Source organism: Melospiza melodia, chromosome 12, assembly GCF_035770615.1.
Source record: "Melospiza melodia melodia isolate bMelMel2 chromosome 12, bMelMel2.pri, whole genome shotgun sequence".
NCBI classification, from domain to species: Eukaryota; Metazoa; Chordata; class Aves; order Passeriformes; family Passerellidae; genus Melospiza; species Melospiza melodia.
The window spans coordinates 5812728-5829963 of record NC_086205.1 but is presented as its reverse complement, the minus strand read 5'-3'; the positions used below and the strand labels follow the sequence as shown (position 1 = coordinate 5829963).

Sequence of the window (17236 nt, the reverse complement as noted above, 5' to 3'; positions counted from 1 at the left end):
GGTGAGCGGCTCCCGTGGGGTTCGCGCTCGGCTGCACGGCGGAATTGTGCAGCGGCAGCGATGCCGTGGCAGACGTGCCCCGGGCTTGTCTTTCCGCCCGAGTGCACTATTTGCAAATGTCCTCTGCTCCCTCCTCGGGAGCGTTCCAAGGTCAAGGCTGCTGGCAGCGGGCGCTGTGAGCGCGGTGCTGCCGCTCACGGCAGGGCCCGTGGTACGGTACAGGGTGGTTTATTCCACATACACCTGTGCACTACCTGGTAAAGTTTTCCCCACAGCTTGCTGCTCCTGCCTAGCAGCAGCACGCTTCATGTGACTTTGGCTGAGCCCTGCTGCCTGTGCCCCCCCCAGCATCAGGCACAGCGAGGTGAGGAACAGCTCAGGAACGTTCAGCTGAATGAAGTATCACACGGAACTTGCACTGTTGCCAAAATGAGAATGAGTGCAACTATTCAAAAACAGAGTTAAGAGGGATTCTCACCTGTAAACATTTGGACTGAGAGCTGGTATGGTAGCAAATAGATGGGTGGAGCTGTGTGTTTTAGGCCTGTACTCGTGTTTTCAAGGTGCTGTGTAAGGGTCAAGTTCATCTGGGTTGGGATGGTGGAATTTGCTCCTTGGAACGAAGCCTGCTGCCTCATTTCTCCCTGTGTGGATGGGGTTTTATTGCAAATGGTGTGTCTGTATTGCTTCAAAAACTGCACCTATAGAAAAGCCTTTTCAAAAGTCAAGAATTTTGAGCATCACAGGATTAAGAGAAGTGAAAACGAATATATATTCCTTTATCCTGCTTGCAGCAGATGCTGCAACAGGTGACTGTCAGAGACAGGATGGGTGTGGCTGTCAGGGACTGACAGGTGACCAACCAACTTTTGTTGACCAAATGGGTAGTTTTTATATTGTAATCTAAAGCCAGGTTCAAAGCGGGTGTGTTTGAGGTATTTGTCAAGTGTTAGGGCTTGATAACTGCTGTGAGTAAGATGAAACTTTGAATTAACCACTTTGAAAGTCATAACAGGCCGGGTATCTAATGAAAAACGAAAGGATGGAATTAGTGTGAGCAGGAGAGCTCCCACCAGGGCAAGGAGAGTCTCCCAGAGAGCAGCGGGCAGCCCTTGCAGGGGCAGCTCGTGTGCTCCCTTCTCACAGCTGCTCGTGTCTTCTCCTCTCCTCCGAGACCGCGGCTTGGCTTGGCTTTCACTCTGTTTGTTGTCAGTACGGGCTGATTTGAATATTCCGAGCAAAAACAGTTACAGTCTCAGGATCTGCCCCCAGGAGAGTTTCAGCTGCGTTTTCAGAAGCGGTCATGCAAGCAGCTCTCTCCTGGTAGTTAGTTACCTCCTAGCCCAGCCTTGCTTATTTCTCAGCTGCAGAGCACAAAATACTCAGAAATCTGCTGCGTTCACACCATGCAGAGCTCACTCACTGGGAGTTTTCTTGTGAGGCTCCAGATCTTCAAAGTTGTAAAGAAAAGAAAATGTCAACTGTCAAAAACTCAATACAGCCCTGGTTTTGGTCCATATAAAAAAAGTAAATAATTAAAATTAATAATATAATTAAATATAATTTTTTCCCTAATGGTTGCACAAAAAATTAGAAATTAGATGCAGCTGTAATGTAATACTGTAGGCAGAAATTAACTGATAATTAATAAGAAAATCATACTTTAAAAGTTATTTTCATTATTGAAATGCTAATATAATTTTGTTGCCAGTATCATCTCTTTAATAACTAAATTCAAGATGGTGATACTGTTTTCTCCTCCCAATAATGTTATAACAATATGTAAAATATCTTTAATACTGTTAGTTCATTAGATTTGGGCAAGCACAGACAAGCAGAAAATGCAGAACAGCATGAAACCAATTCCTTGTGGACTTCACAGGACTGTCAGGACATTCTCACTGCTTATCAGAAAATATGTAAATAGCTCCTGGCTCCCTTGCTTGCTCAGATAGGGAGGCGAGATCTTTTCCATAAGCCTTCTTCCAGGAAACTCACCCTTCTCAAGGTGTGTGGTGAGAAATGATAGTAAAAAGAAAAAGCAAGAAGGATAAAAGGCAGCACTAGATAAGGACAAGAATACAAAGGGATCCTGGGAAGCAGAGAGGGAGGGGTGTGGGTAGGCAGGATCTGAAGAATGCTGAATACACTGATAAGGTGAGATGAAACCTTGGCCAGGAGTCTGTAAGCTAGGCTGGGCAGACAAGCTGTCTGCAGGCTGAAAAATCCAGCTGTGGCAGTGGACATACAAACAGGATTCCTTCATGGCAAGGGCAAGAAAGTGAGCAAGTGGGATTTGTCTCTGCAGTAGCTTGGTACCTATTTTTACCCTTTCAGGCCATGCTGAGGTGCCACAGCTGCGTTCAGTGCATGGGGAACACCCTGACTTGGACAGCATCATCTGAACAGGGATGGCTGCTGGAGGATGGAAAAAGGGAAGTATTGGCCATGCTCTGTGGGAGGAAATTGGAAATCTGGATTAAGGAACTATCTCAGGAACACTCAGTGAGGAATTAGAGCCAGCAGTGCCTTGCTGCTCGTTGTTCTCTAAAATTTGACAGATTGGCTCCCTTGACATAGATGGTCATGCCAGAATGTCCAAAGGAAGCAGAGTCCTTTCAAAGCAGGGTTTGACCTACACATGCCATAAAAGCTACTGATAGAGTGCTGGCAAAAGTCAGTCGTGGAGAACTGTGCCTCCAAATTTGTAAATTCTGATGCAGATATGAACCCAAAAGCACCCACAGCCACTGAGAGTTACTGGTGCAAAACACTTCCTAAGGTCCTGATGTTTTTTCCTAGTTGTTCCTTCTCAGCTGCTTGGGTTTTCATCACATCTGCCATTGATCCATATGGGTGTTAGGGGAGGTGCCTGGAGGATGCCTCAATTCAGATTATTGAACCACTACTTCTAGATGCAGAACTAAGTACTGTACCTTCTGTTTTGAAAAAAAAAAAAAAAAACAAACAATGAACATATCCTTTCTCCTTGAGGGAGCAGTTGCTAAGAAGTCACAAGTACATTGGGAAAAGAAGCCAACACGGTGTTTTAGCATGGGTGAGTTCACTCAACCCACATGTGCAGTGGGAAAGGAGCTGGCAGTGGTGGGAGGGCAGGGGCCATGCAGAGAGCACCACGAGTGGGCAAGGGAAGGGGGTGTCTTCCTGTGGCGTGGGTTTGTGCCAGGTAAAATTGGGGCTGAACTCTGACTTCCCAGTTCCTGTGACTCCAGGGGGAAGCTGTGTGCACAGAGTGCCCCAAGCTCTTCTCCAGGTGAGGGTGAGGTTGCAAGGTGCTGATGTAACTGGTGGGCACAGATGCTTGTCCAAGGGGAGGGAACAGGCACCCTGCAAGAAATGAAAAGGATCTGCTGCAACCTGGGCTTTGTTCTGCGTCACTGGGAGGGACAGCTCTGCTCCTTCCAGACCTGGCCCTGAGGATCCCCAAAGCACACTCATGTGCAAAGAGAGGAGCCTGGAAAAGCAAATTCCAGGGGGAGGGCACTTCAGGTTCCTTTGTTCTGTGACATTGGTTTTTCTGCCCTGCTCAGAACCTTATTTGTGGCTAGCACAACTGCAGGAGAGGGTCTGGAGTTGCTACTGTTGATTGCAAGTTATTGCCCATACCATGAATTAAAAGAATGTCAGGCTTCAAAAATTTAATGTTGCCATGTTTTTAGCATATATTCCAACTTTGCAGGTTTGAAAATTCTTGTTAAACCTTTCTTGCAAGTACTGAAATTTACAAGAGATCATTAACTCAAGTTTCTCGGCTGCTGAACACCACGCTTGCTGCTTATGGCAGACAATAAAACAGGAATGCAATCAGCTTGTTCTGTGGGATGCTCCCGGTCTCCTACTAGGGCATTTTTTGGATTCAGGCTTTTCTTAGAGACCACACTTGCCTTTGGTTCAGCAGTGGAAGCCACTCCTCCTGTAGGGTCTGCTTGCTGTCCTCCTTTTAGCTTTTATCAGCCCCATGTGTGCTGGCAGATGCCCTGGCCGTCTCCCCAGATCCGAGCTGCAGAGCTCTGTGCTTCACCCCCTGACACGTGGCCAGGTGTGATGTCTGGGTTTGCACATCTGTCACCTCTGCACCTGAATTTACAGGTTTTCATTTGTCAGAATGTCATCTCCCAAGCAGTGGCCTGAACCTGGGGAAGGCTGGCACAAGGTGCTGCTGAAGTGAGGAGGAGAGTGAAGCCTTTTTTGGATGTCTGGAGGTCAGGCAGACACCTGTGTGGGCAGCTGGTTTCTGCTGTGCATGGAGCTGGGCAGGGCAGAGCATCCCCGGTGATGCAGGGTGTGCCTGTGGGATGCCCGTGGCAGCCTGCAGGGCTCCCACAGCAGTTTCTGTGGCAGGTGTGGTGGTGTTTGTGAGGAAGGCAGGCCCCGTGGGTGGCTGCCTGGCTGCAGGCCATGCTGGGAGCCGCCTGAGGAGGAGGAGGAGAGGGGTGGAAGGAAGCTGTGCCTTCGGCTGGCTGTGGCAGAGCTGGGCCCTGCGTCCCCCACATTACCTGCTGCTTTCCCTCCGAGGGAACCGAGGCTGGCCTGAAAGAAACCAGCAGATTTTATTGCAGTAATCACCTTTCCCCAGCGAAGGAGATAAAGGAACAGCTGGGTAACATTTGGCATGACTCAGTATTTCACTACCAAGTGCAAAGTCACGGCTGAAAAGATCATGCTTGTAAACTGAAGGGGCTGGCTGCTCCTCTGCCCAGGCCAAAGGCACAGCGTGGTTGGGGGCACTGCCAGGCGGTGTGTGGCGGTGCCAGTGGTAGTGGCAGTGGCAGTAGTGGTGGTGGCAGTGCTGCCAGTGGCCGGTGGACAGCGGTGCCCCGGGAAATGCCCGTGCCCGGGGTGAGGAGGAGCTGTGCGGGCAGCAGCGGCAGGGGAGCGGGCCGAGCCGAGCCGAGCCGCCCTGCCCCGGGCCGGCCATGCCGAGCCGAGCCCCGCGGGGTCGCTGAGGGCGGCTCGGGGCCGTGTTGTGCCGAGCCCCGCGGGGTCGCTGAGGGCGGCTCGGGGCCGTGTCCTGCGGGGTGGCTGAGGGCGGCTCGGGGCCGTGTTGCGCCGAGCCCCGCGGGGTCGCTGAGGGCGGCTCGGGGCCGGGCCGAGGCACGGCGGGAGGAAGAGGCGGCGGCCCCGGGGCGGGGCGGGCCGTGCCGGCGCTGCTGGGGACGCGCTGTCGGTGCGAGGCTGCGAGAGGCACACGGCTCGGTAGGAGCGCGGCTCGCGTTATTGCTTTGCTGCTTTTGTGCCGTCCCCCGACCCCTGGGCAGGAGCGGGGGCGCTCCCCGGGCCCGGCACCGCCCGCAGCCTCCGCCGCTCCTGCCCGCTGCCGGGGCCGGACTCGGGCGCGTTCCCTCCCTGTCGCTGCTGGCGCTTCCCGTGCTGTGACAATCTCCCCAGTCCCAGGTGAATCCCCACTCCCTCGGGTGCTTCTGGCGTCTCTTTCCCTTTACGGGGTGAGGAGATGAGAAGAGGAGTTAGGATTGAGTGAGATCAGATGCTAGTGCATCAAAAAGAAACCAAGGAAAAAAAAAAAAAAGTAGAAGAAAGAAGAAAAAACGAAATCGAACCCAGCAAGGAGATGTAACTACAGTGGCTAATTTACCAGAAAGCAAAGGGAACAGGGCCTCCCGCTGGGAAACTTTGAAACCTCAGCGAGCTCTGGCAGCTGCGGGGAAGTGTGGCTGGCAGCGTGTCTGAGGCTCGCACCTCCTGCCCAGCAGCATGTGTCACACCTGTTCATGGCAAGAATTCACCAATTAAACAACATTTCATCTTTTTTCCCTGAAATGTTTTCCACGTGTGCTGTCCTAAAAAGTAACCTCAAAAATTTTTTAATGATGTAAAGCGTTGATGTTGTCTGTCTTCCTCAGCAAGGTGCTTTCCTTAGCTGTGATTCATCACCCTGTTTTTCTGTTCCAATTAAGCCGCTCACTTAGAGCGCTGAGACAATCAGCGGCTCATCCTGTGAGCTGGGCTCAGCATTATCGGTGACTTTGTCCTTCGGAGTGGGTTCTTAGGTAGACCGGAGGTGTTTTCAGTTTCATGCTTTTGTATTTTACTGGCAATTGTGACACGAGGGAGGTCAGTGAGCTGGTAAAGCTCGAGCAGACTGGGAGGGGTCTGATAAGAGTGGAGCCTTGATTGCACATGCTTGTGTGCTCTTGGGTTGCTTCTCGGAGCTCTCACATCCCCTCAGAGAGCTCAGGCAGCTGCTGAGGCACCAGGATTTGCTGTTAGGGTTGTCCATTGCCCTCGGAGCAGAGTCTGTGTTAAAGGCTTACGTGTAGAGTTCCTGTAAGAGTTTTTGTACATTAAACATGAGGGTCAGTGAGTTAATCTTTGACGTTTTCAGAGCATTCCCTGGGAGCTCAGTCCCTCTGGGCAGTGAGTGGCCAGATACTGGGGGTGAGATGCTTGAGAAGGGGAAGAATCCCCTTGCAATTCTGGCAGTGGTAGGTATGGCTGCTGTTGCTGGAGCCTCCAGTCCTGCTCACTCCACTTTTATAAGTTGCACTTCAGGAGTGCCCAGAAATGGTGAGGAACATACATGATCACCAAACACGTTATTTTGCAGAAAAATTTAAAGCGAAGCGCATTGCTTTTGTCAAAATTTGCAGTAGACTTTCTAAAATTGCGAATAGTTTTTGATGGACAGCTTTGACTCAGGTGCAGCCTGGCTTCCCTGGCCGGGCTGCATCTCCCCAGTGGTGTCATCACCTCCCCTCTGAGTGATCTCACACCTCGTGGGAGGTGTGCTCTGGCAACTGAACCACAGCTCCGGTGAGGCACCACTTCAAAAACAAGCTTTTGTTGAAAACAAAAACATAGTAAGTCTTGGTGTTTTTAGAAATTAAATACTAGAGAGTGAGGGCCTTTAATGGGAAGCTTATTTTTTCCCCCCCAAGGACAAACACACAATTTTCAACAGAAAAACATCATGAGGGGAGTTTTTTGACTAGCCCTAAGCAGCAGTTCCTAAGATCCAGTATTAATGGAGGGATGAGGAATGAAGGCAGTCAGTCTTGTACATTTCTTGTCTCGACAGCATCCATGCCACGTTGTCCTGATGGAGTGAGGGGATGTGTAAATCTTCCTGCTTTGCCTCAAAAGCCTGCATGGTGCAGGTGCACACTGCAGTCCTTTCATGCCTCAGTGGATTTGGTGCTGGTTGCACACCAGTTGCCCAGTTCCTAGGCTAACAGGTTTATTTCTCTCACTTTTGAGGCCTGTATCAGAGCATTTTGGCTGTTTGCAGGGATGCTGTGTGCTGCATCAAGTGCTGTTTCCAAGGAAAAATGCCATGAGTGGGTTCTAAACTTGATAACCGTGGGTGTCCTGTTCTACATAGTGGATTTTATTTCTTCCTTATGTAGTGGTTGTCTAACTTGGCAATGAATTTTAGCCAAGTATTTCTGGCTTGTCCTTCAGGAATCACATTAAAGTCTGTCAAACAGTGTGGCTGGGAACCTTCCTGTGCAGCATCTGGGTATGAGCAGTGCTGGAAACAGGATCCTGGCAGAAACGAACCATTGTGGTTTCTCTAATGAGATCAGTTTGCCACCTGCATCTCTCTGGGCTGTGACTATTTTAGAGATTTTGTAAGCGTATAAACAACCTTCCTCCCTTCCATCTTTTGCTTTATTCTCCATTTCCTCCTCTTCCTCCCCCTCCTCTCTCACGGTGCCGCGTCCTCACAGCCGTTCCTTGTTGCTGCTTTGAGGTGAGCATTGTTTCACAGCTGGGAAAGAGCTGTGGGACAAAGAGCCCTGAGGATTTCACAGCAGCACAGTCAGCCAGGCTTTGGCAGCACCCAGGTTCTCATCTCTGGCTCCTGAGCGTTGCTGTGGCTCAGCAGAGCTCAGCTGAGGAGCCCTGAGTGTAACATCACATCTGCTTCTCCAGGTCGTGAGCACAGTGAACTTCATTGAAGAGCTGTGAGCAGTGAGGCTGAAATTCTGTGATCCAGGAACTCACAGGTAATGCTGGACTGGTGGATTTCTTATTAACTTATTAATTTTTCATGGAAGTTGCTCAGATATAAGGAATTTATGTTGAAGGCCTAAATACTTGGGATTACACTTTGTATTTATTGTCAACAGTCAGAACAACATTGGCACTGAAACTTCTGTGGGAAGGTTGTGAGCTATTAATTATTTTCAGTCTACCTGGCATAACATGAAGGATTATTAACATAACCAGTCCTACAGGTGATGATAAATTCAACAAGCATTACTTCTACTTTTTAAAGAGGTTGGTTTTCATTCTCATTAATCTTTCACATAGATGTCTTATTCTAGCTGACACAAATTCCTTTTAGAGCTGACCTAAACCTTGTAATTTGCCAGGAAGTTGAGATATTTATTTAAAATAATTTCCTCTCTTAATATAGCAACCAGGGTTTTCCTTTTATCTTGTAGAAAGCAAAACATCATGACATTATCTCACTTCTGCAGTTACCTAACGTTAAATTCTGTGTTTTACCAATCCATCTTAAGGGGAAGAACACGTCTGGTAAATCTTTGTCTTCTTCTTCAATTAAGCACTATAGTTTTCAGTAGTTCCTATACATTTACCTTCAATATTGAGTGTAGCAGGCTGAAGCACAGAGGCCAGCCTGGGGATGGCTGTGGGGATGCTGGAGTGTGGGATCTCAGCGCCTCAGGACTGATGTGCAGAGTCACCGAGACCACCCTTGGGGGGCTCGGAGGTCCTGGAATGTCGCCAGAAGTGTCTGGTGGCTGGACTTTGATCCTGCACGGGAGACAACACCTGTATGAGGATGGGAGGAATTCACTGGGGTAAATGGTGAAGGGATAAGTTAATTAGAGTGTAAGACACAGTATTGGAAAAAAAAGCTCCCAATATTACCAGTTAGATTGTGCCTGGGCCGGTCTGACCCTCGCTGCTGGGCCAAAGGCAGCAACTGCGGTGTGTCACCCCAGAGATACCTCGGCTTGCTGGAGGTTGCAGCTGGGCACTGAACAAGTCCAGGCTTGTAAGGGACCCCGTTACCTCAGGAGGGAAGGCTTCAGGCGATGGTGAAGAGAAAAAGGAGATGGATTCTGCTGGAGGGTTTAATGTCCAGAGGTTTATTCCATGGTTACAGAGCTCTGAACGTGAGCAACTGCTCCAACAGAACCTGACCGCATGGTCTGATCACCTTTATAAGCTCAGGGACAGGGGGAGGGGAGGGACAGGTGAGCACCAACCAGGTGAGAGGGGCAGGGTCTCAGGGGAAGATGACACCCAGACAGGCCAATGACCCCTGGGCACAGGGGCATCCTTTGAACTTGACCAACCACACGACGCCTTGCTGGAATGTTAAACCTGATTGACAGGACTCACTCAGCATGGGGGCAAGGGGGAAGGGAGAGAGGCACAGGCACACCTGGGGGAATGACCTGGAAGGCCAAAATGGGACAATACAGCACACCACAACAACACAGGGTTTAAGATTTCTGTACAGGGGGGTCTAAAGAAGTAAGATGGAGGAATTGGGGCGTGTCCTGTCCTTCTTCTTCTTCTTCTTCTTGGCCTCCATCTTCTGTGGTGATGTTGGCACTTTGGGATTGGTTATTACTAAAAGTGCACTGGTTAATAAGGGTAAAAGGTATTGGGGGAAATAGGTAAATATTGTATATGTAATTTTGAGTATAAAGATAGGTGACCGCCCCGGGGGCTCTCAGTGTGCTCATGGCTGGCTGCTGTGCAGACTCTGTCGGGCCAAGAGAAAATCTTTTAGATAAACAATTAATAAACACCGAGACCGAGAAAAACCTGAAGCCTCTTCTCGTCCTTTGGAGCGCGGGCTGTCCAAGGCCACCCCGGGCCTTTCCAGGTCATTAAAACAGCTGAGAAACCGACACTGGAGGGCATGGGCACATTTTGGAGCAGCTCCTGTGCAGGTCACTCACAGCTCTGAGTGGCACTGCCAGTGCACATGGGGGCACTGAATTGTGAGCAGCTGAGCTGCTGTGCCTGCTCTGGAGAATGTGTGTGACTTTCTTGCTGGAACATGAAAGGAAAGCCCAGCTGAGTGACCTTGCTCATTTTTCTGCCTCCTCTGCACGTGTTCAGGGCATTTCCAAGCATGGCCTGCTTTGCTGTGCAGTACAAAACCATATGGACTCCAGCAATGTCCTGTGGGCTCTGTCAAAATGGGGCAATGAAATACAAACTCATGGGAAAGTAACAATGCAAATACCTGTTTTATTGACTGAAATGCATGTGTGAGAAAAGTTAGCCTTCTAATAGTCTAAATAGAGAAAATTTGTGTGTGTGTGTTTGTAGGAAAGAAAAAAAATGTCATGCTCTCCTAGTGTTATTTTTATTGATAGTAAGTATATTTATCTTTTCCCCCAGTGAGCAAGTGTTGAGGGTGTACTTGTAGTTCAAGTGAATTAATCTGGTTTTGCTTGTTACCCACTTGTCTGGCACATCAGAGAGTGAGGGTCACTTCCTCAGGCTGTTTTACACTGAGAGCACTGCCCTTCTGGTGAGAACACACCTTGCAGCACCCCACCCTGACAGCTCTTGCTGGACTTCCCCTAGTCTAAACAAAGCTTGGGTGCTACTGTTTGTGTTAGTTGTTTTTGTTTGAGACACAATGTTTTTTTAGTTTCTCTGAAACCTGCCCTGTGTGTTCTGATACAGGTGGTTCTGTGGTGCTTGATGTCACCCAGTCAGAGCATCACAGCATGGCCTGGGATGGAAGGGACCTTACAGAACCTTAGGGATCACCTAGTTCTGACTCCCCAGCCATGGGCAGGAACAATTAAAAAAATAAAACATAAATAAAATATAAAATAAAAAATAAATAAAATATTAAAAAATAAAAAATGGACAAAAAAAAAAGTAAACTGTCATGAAAAATACTATTTTTTTACTATGTTTATGCTAAGCTGAACTTAAGCACAGCCCTAGTGCTCAGAGCAGAGTGCAGGTCATACCCTACAAGCACCTGTGTTATCTTCACCTGTCTCTGAGTCTTTTGGCTCCAATTAGACAGAAATGTGTAGCATTACTTATCTCCCTCTTTTCTACATGCCTCCACAATTGTAATGCTGTAAGTATCAAAGAGAAATGGCTGCTTCTTGTCTTGACTTTTAACTCAAGTAACATTTCAATGGCAAAGAAATGTCTGTGCTGGCATTCATCTTTTGTGATGTGGTCCAGTGAGTAACAGTGTAAACTGCATTTAAACATAGCAATTACAGAGAACAAAGGGATGGCTGAGGGAAGCTGGACTTGTCCATGCACATTACAGGGCTCTTTCAGAAGGCAGCAGAGTGTCCTCTCGACTTTGGCTCCTGAAATACAGATTTGGATGAGTTTCCTTTGCCCTAATGCTCAGCTCTCAGTGAGGGCTGCTTCCTCAGAAGGCCTCAAACCATCCTTGACCCTGTAGGGAATTTTCTTAGGAATGATCTAGAGACTTCCTAAATTCCCCTCTCAGTTTTTTCACTTGTATTCTTCTTCCCAGCTTTTCAGCTGCTTGTTTTACTTGCTCTGTTTTTGGTGGGAAATCCCATTTTTCATTCCCCAGCTGCACAGCCAGTGTGTTACCAAGCCAGTTCCACCTGTGCTGGCAAGGGATTTCCTGTTTTAGAAGATTAATTAGGGTTGAGAAAATCTGAGTTCCTCTAAAAGAAACGATTTTCCTTTCCTGTGTAGAAGGGAGATTGCAGTCTTCTGAGGCTGTAAACTTGTTTAGACCCACTGATGTAGCAATTGGTACCAGTTAGAGATACTGGCTGGTTCCAGTTCTGTTCTGTGACATCAGTGTAAATCAAAGCAGCTGCTGTTGTTCTCTTTACTTCTTTCAGAGGTGGTTGTTCTTGCAGGAAGAGTTTTTTGTCCAGCCAGAAGTTTGTCTCTTGCTCTCTCTTCTCCCTGAGTCAAAAGGCACTGTCTGTATTGTACTATATCTCCAGAAATGACTGCCCTTGTTGACTTCAAAACCCTAATCCTGGAAGCAGAACTGGTTTCTAGCATCCCTTCCCAGTTTGGATGGCCCTAGGGATTCATGTGCAAGCAGTTTTCACTTGTTTTCTGCCTTTTTATCCTTTTTTTTTCCTTTTTCTTTCCCCGCATTGAGGTGGTCAAATGGCCAGCACTTCTGCCTCACCCACTTAGCTTATCCTGGTCTAGTTCCAAAGCCAGAGGGTGAGGAAATGGCCTTTTTCCTGGGGAATTTTGCTTTGCCAGGTTTTTTTATTGTCACATACCACATTAAATTGCTTGTTTCTTACCTTGCTGTGAAGTGTATTTGAGCATCCCTTGTTAAGGAAGGCTGGAGTCTGGATTCATACTCACTTCAGGGGAGGCAAGATGGGACATTGACAGCTGGCAATTCCCAGATTTCCAGAGATGTTGGGGTGTTCTCCTCTGAATGCAGCACAAGTGAGCACAGAGTCACGGAGCAGAGGGGTGACAAGGGACAAGGAGGGACAAGAGGAGGAAGAGGAATAAAGGGGGACAGTGTGTTGTCCAAAATGAATGGGAGAGCATGGGGAAACAGGAAGGAGTTCATGAGGGCTGTTGAGGTTTCTGATCTTGTTTCTAATTTAGGCACAAGCTATAAAAACTTATGTATTCATATATTCCTCATATGACTCGCTTTGAAAGCCAGCAAGATTCTCCATGAATAAAACTCTTTGTTCCTCTCTCTGACCTGTCACACTTAATCTTTTCAAACAGTTACAATTTAGCAGCAACTGTAAGAAGATATTTGAACTGGTCTCCTGATTCCAACAGAGCAGTCAGAGGTTAATGAGAGCTGCAGAAATAAACAATTTGGGCTGCATGTGCCACGGATGCAGAACCTACTGGAGATGGCAGGGCAGCAGAATGAGGGGTTGGCCCAACACAGATGTGACACTGTTGCCTTGAGACTACTGTGGATTTGAGACTAAGAAAGAAAGAAAGACATTCTTAATAAACACTTGGGAAATATTATTCAAGAGATTTAATTTTTCTCCCCCTTCTGTTTTACGTCAAGGTGCAGTTTTGGCCACAAACCAGATTTTTGTGGGTTTTTTCCACTGTGCACTTCATCTCATGCAGTTTTAAGGAATTAGACTAAAATATGTCAGCTTAGCTAGAGAACATTTTTTTTTTAATTTGATGTAACAAAAATAATTTGATCATGATTTCAAAATTCTTGCTGACAAAAACTGGAAAAATAATTTGACAAATGACAGGCCTCTGCTAAATACCTTTACAAAGGTCACACTCAGCCAGTTTGGAGAAAAAATGTGGAAAGAAACTGAGTAGCTATTTTCAAATTAAGATAGTTATTTAATAAAATAGAAATTAAGGTAGTTCTTTAATAAATTTACCTTTAATATCATTAACTGGACATCAGATAGGAAAAGAAAAAGGCAAAAAGATTACTTGGAAACCTTGGAAAATCGTACTTAACTAGATAGACCATAAACAGATGGGATGAATTGGAAAAGGGCAAAATGTAGAGAAGCTGACATATGCTGGGGGCAGACTGGCTTGGAAAGAAGGTTGGGCTCAGCAGGATTTCTGTGTGGGTAAGGTTACAGGTGGGGGTGTGTGGGAGCAGCCATGCAGACCCAGAGTGCCAAGCACAGTGTGATTTTCTGGCCATTAAAAAGGCAGGGTGCTAATTAAGACACTCAGTGTCTGTCAGGAAACCTGCATGAGGCAAGCACCGTCGCTGGGAGCTGGCAATAAACCTGCCATGCACTGGGTTTCTCTGGCTCTGCACTGGAGGCACTCCAGACAGCAGTTTCATGTTCAGACCCAGGTGTTTGTTATTCCTTATCAGTAAAACAGTCTCACTACCATGAGTTCAGCAGCTTTTCAGTAGAAGGCACAAAATGGCCAACAATCTCTTGGCACAAAGTCTCCTAAGACTAAACTATCCAGTTAAGAGCTGACACCTGGATTATTTTCCCTTTTAACCCAATAACTGATCCCACAGAGCCCACAGTGCAGACTTTCTTGCCCAATTACAGAATGCCACCCAAACCCATGGAGAAGGAGGAAGAAGAAGCTGAAGAACAATCTGCCTCCACCTTACAACCTCCATCTTGCTTTATATTTATTTCTATATTCTAAGACCCCAAACTTTAAGTTTTCCACCCTGTGATATGACACACTTCTAACCAGCTCCACACCCACAATCCCAGTGCTGTCAATTCATTGTGGAAACCTTCACAGCCTCGGGTCAGTGCAGTGATCTCTTGTGGGTCTGTGCCTTTCAGCACAGAGAGTTTAAAAGTCTCAGCATCCAGGATTCCAACAATGCTTAAACCTGCCATGCAGTGATGCCAATGCAACGGTGCCGTGCAATGATGGCATGCAGTGATGCCAATGCAATGGTGCCATGCAATGATACCAATGCAGTGATGCTATGCAATGATACCAGTGCAGTGATGCCATGCAGTGATGCAATGCAGCGATGCCACGCAGTGATGCCAGTGCAATGATGCCAGTGCAATGATGGCAATGCAGTGATGCCATGCAATGATACCAATGCAGTGATGCCATGCAGCGATGCCAATGCAGTGGTGCCACACAGTGATGCCAATGCAACGATGCCATGCAATGATACCAATACAGTGATGCCATGCAGTGATGCCAATGCAATGATGCCATGCAATGATACCAATGCAGTGATGCCACGCAATGATCCCAATGCAGTGATGCCATGCAATGATGGCAATGCAATGATGCCATGCAGTGATGCCATGCAATGATGCCAATGCAATGATGGCAATGCAATGATGCCATGCAATGATACCAATGCAGTGATGCCATGTAGTGATGCCAATGCAATGATGCCATGCAATGATCCCAATGCAGTGATGCCAGTGCAATGATGCCAATGCAATGATGCCATGCAGTGATGCCAATGCAATGATGCCATGCAATGATGCCAGTGCAGTGATGCCATGCAGTAATGCCAATGCAGTGATGCCACGCAGTGATGCCAATGCAATGATGCCATGCAATGATACCAATGCAGTGATACCATTGCAGTGATGCCAATGCAATGATGCCACGCAATGATTGCAATGCAGTGATGCCAATGCAATGATGGCAATGCAGTGATGCCACACAGTGATGCCATGCTGTGTCCATTGCAGCCCTGGCCTGCAGCAGCCCCTGGCGTGTTTGGGTGCCAGCCCTGGTGAAGCAGAGCCTGCCCCTGGTGTGCAGGGCATGTTTGCCATGGAGTGACACTCCAGTGTCACCTGGAGCAGCAGCAGCAGCCCCAAGTGCGGGCACAGAGCCTGTTTGGGTAAGGCCAGGCAGCAGCAGTGGTGCTCAGCTGGGCTTTCTGCAGGCAGTGCCATGGGCAGGTGTGTTTGAGAGGTAAGAGTGAGTCAGTCAGCCCAGAAGGATTTATTTAAAGTCCTTGCCCCAGACAAGGTGTGCAGCATGGGACAGGGTCTTGCTCTCTTCAGCTACACTGTAGGAGCCCTGCCAGGTACCCAGAGCAGGGTGTGTGAACCCAGTGTTGAGAGTGCCACATGCTGCAAGGGACAGCCCCTGCAGAGCTGGAACACAAAGCTGCTTTTGTTGAGTTCCCTGCATTACCATTCTAATTCAGCGTTCACACAGTGCAACAGCCCCACTTCTACCAGATACTCATTAGGGTCTGTTCGCATTTTTTCATCTTTTGAGGGAGGTTATCACCTGATCTTTAGCAACTTGAAATAATCAGTTTTTTAATAGAGTTCATATGGCCAAGCCACTATGGAACTGCATGACTGTTCCCCCAGCTGTTGTTGTGGGGGAAGGAGAGAAAACAGCAAAACAAAACCATGCTGTTTTTCAAGGCATATTTTATGGAAAATTTAGCTGAGCATCATCAGTTCTTGGGTTTGAAAATTGTTAAGCCACAAAGTGTAATGGCATGTTCTTTGACAGAAAACCTGACATGCTGTAACAGGACTTTGTTTTTCATATCTGAGTGTATTTCTTTTTAACATATATCTGTGATAATGGCAGCTTAAGATGTGACTAAGATTAAAAGAAGTGAAGTATGCATCTCTGTAATACTTTATGGAGGCTTTTCCTCTGAGGAATGTTTAGCCATTAAAGGTTAAATAAACATCTTTAAGTTAAATTATCAAAGGAAAATACTAACGTTTAACAATAGTGTTTTAAGAGGTTAGTTTGGATTTATTACATGAAGGAATTAGCAAAGGATGGTTTGGAAGTTTACAGGTGCTATTTCATGAATTGAGACTGCTTTCACTGGGATGTAGAGATTTCTTTTCCTGAATTGTGACTGCTCCAGGTATTTGCTTTGTGGTTAATGGTGCTTGAGAACAAAGGTGCTTGAGAGCTGATACTTGTTGCTTTTTTTGCTGTTTTGAAACACCTGTAGTCCTCACCACAACTGAGTCACCATAACTGAAAATTGTACTTGACAAAAGGAATTCTAAATGCAGTTTAATGGCACGGTAAGGATGTCCTCGAAGTTTCGGTTCCAGTGGTTGAGTGTTGGTGCCCATTGTGTGGGGGCACAAGGAAGGATTTGTGTGGGATGTTCTCTGTGATGGGCTCACATCAGAGCTCAGCTTTAGCAGCTCTCTGCAGGGTGAGCTCTGGGTGGATCCCCGAGCTGGCACCGGTTCTGCTCCAAGCTCTGTGGGTGAGCACACAGCAATAAGGGTGCAGATCTGTGTGCAGTCAGCTCTGTAAACATTTCCACATGCCAAATGTGTACAGCCTGCCATCACCATCCAGTCCTGGCCCTCCTGCTGGATGGGTGTGCTCCCAGCTCCTGGTGGCATGTGAGATACCAGCAGAGAGGGCTGGCAGACTGCTTCATGGTGCGTGACACAACTTATGGAGTGTGACAGCACAACATTTCTTGCTGTACTGAGAGCAAGCTGCCGTGCAGTTGCAGGAGGGTGGGTTATACGCATCTGTGTGTGTGTGCAATGTGCCCACCCAGGGGACCCCTCAGGAAAGCCCTCCTGGCTCTGTGTGTCCTGCTTTATCTCACCTGCTGCTGCTCTGGGGGCTGTGGCAGGTCCTGCTTGTTCCCCTGTCCCTGTGGAGAGGGATCCAGGCAGGAGCTGGGCAGCACAATTCTGCTTTGGGTGCATGGAGGGGAAAAAGGACAGTGCAAAAGCATTTCCTTTGCTGTCATCACATTCCTCTCTCTGAAGTGATATACAGAATAAATAGACTCTACAACCTGATGTAGTTATGAACCGTGGCAGAGGTTTCT

At 47.6% G+C, this 17236-nt stretch overlaps 1 protein-coding gene across 2 annotated transcripts in view; it reads left to right on the top strand.

Annotated features, from left to right (window-relative positions):
* Positions 1-5161: 5161 nt before the first annotated feature.
* Positions 5162-17236, top strand: part of PIK3CB (phosphatidylinositol-4,5-bisphosphate 3-kinase catalytic subunit beta) — a 92740-nt gene continuing 80665 nt past the window's right edge. The window contains exons 1-2 of one of the 2 annotated variants that reach the window (XM_063166514.1): positions 5162-5217; positions 7915-7988. The gene's annotated coding sequence lies outside the window, so the exon portion shown is untranslated. Of the gene's footprint in view, positions 5218-7914; positions 7989-17236 lie in introns of those variants that run through there. The other variant, XM_063166515.1, reaches the window with a different exon arrangement.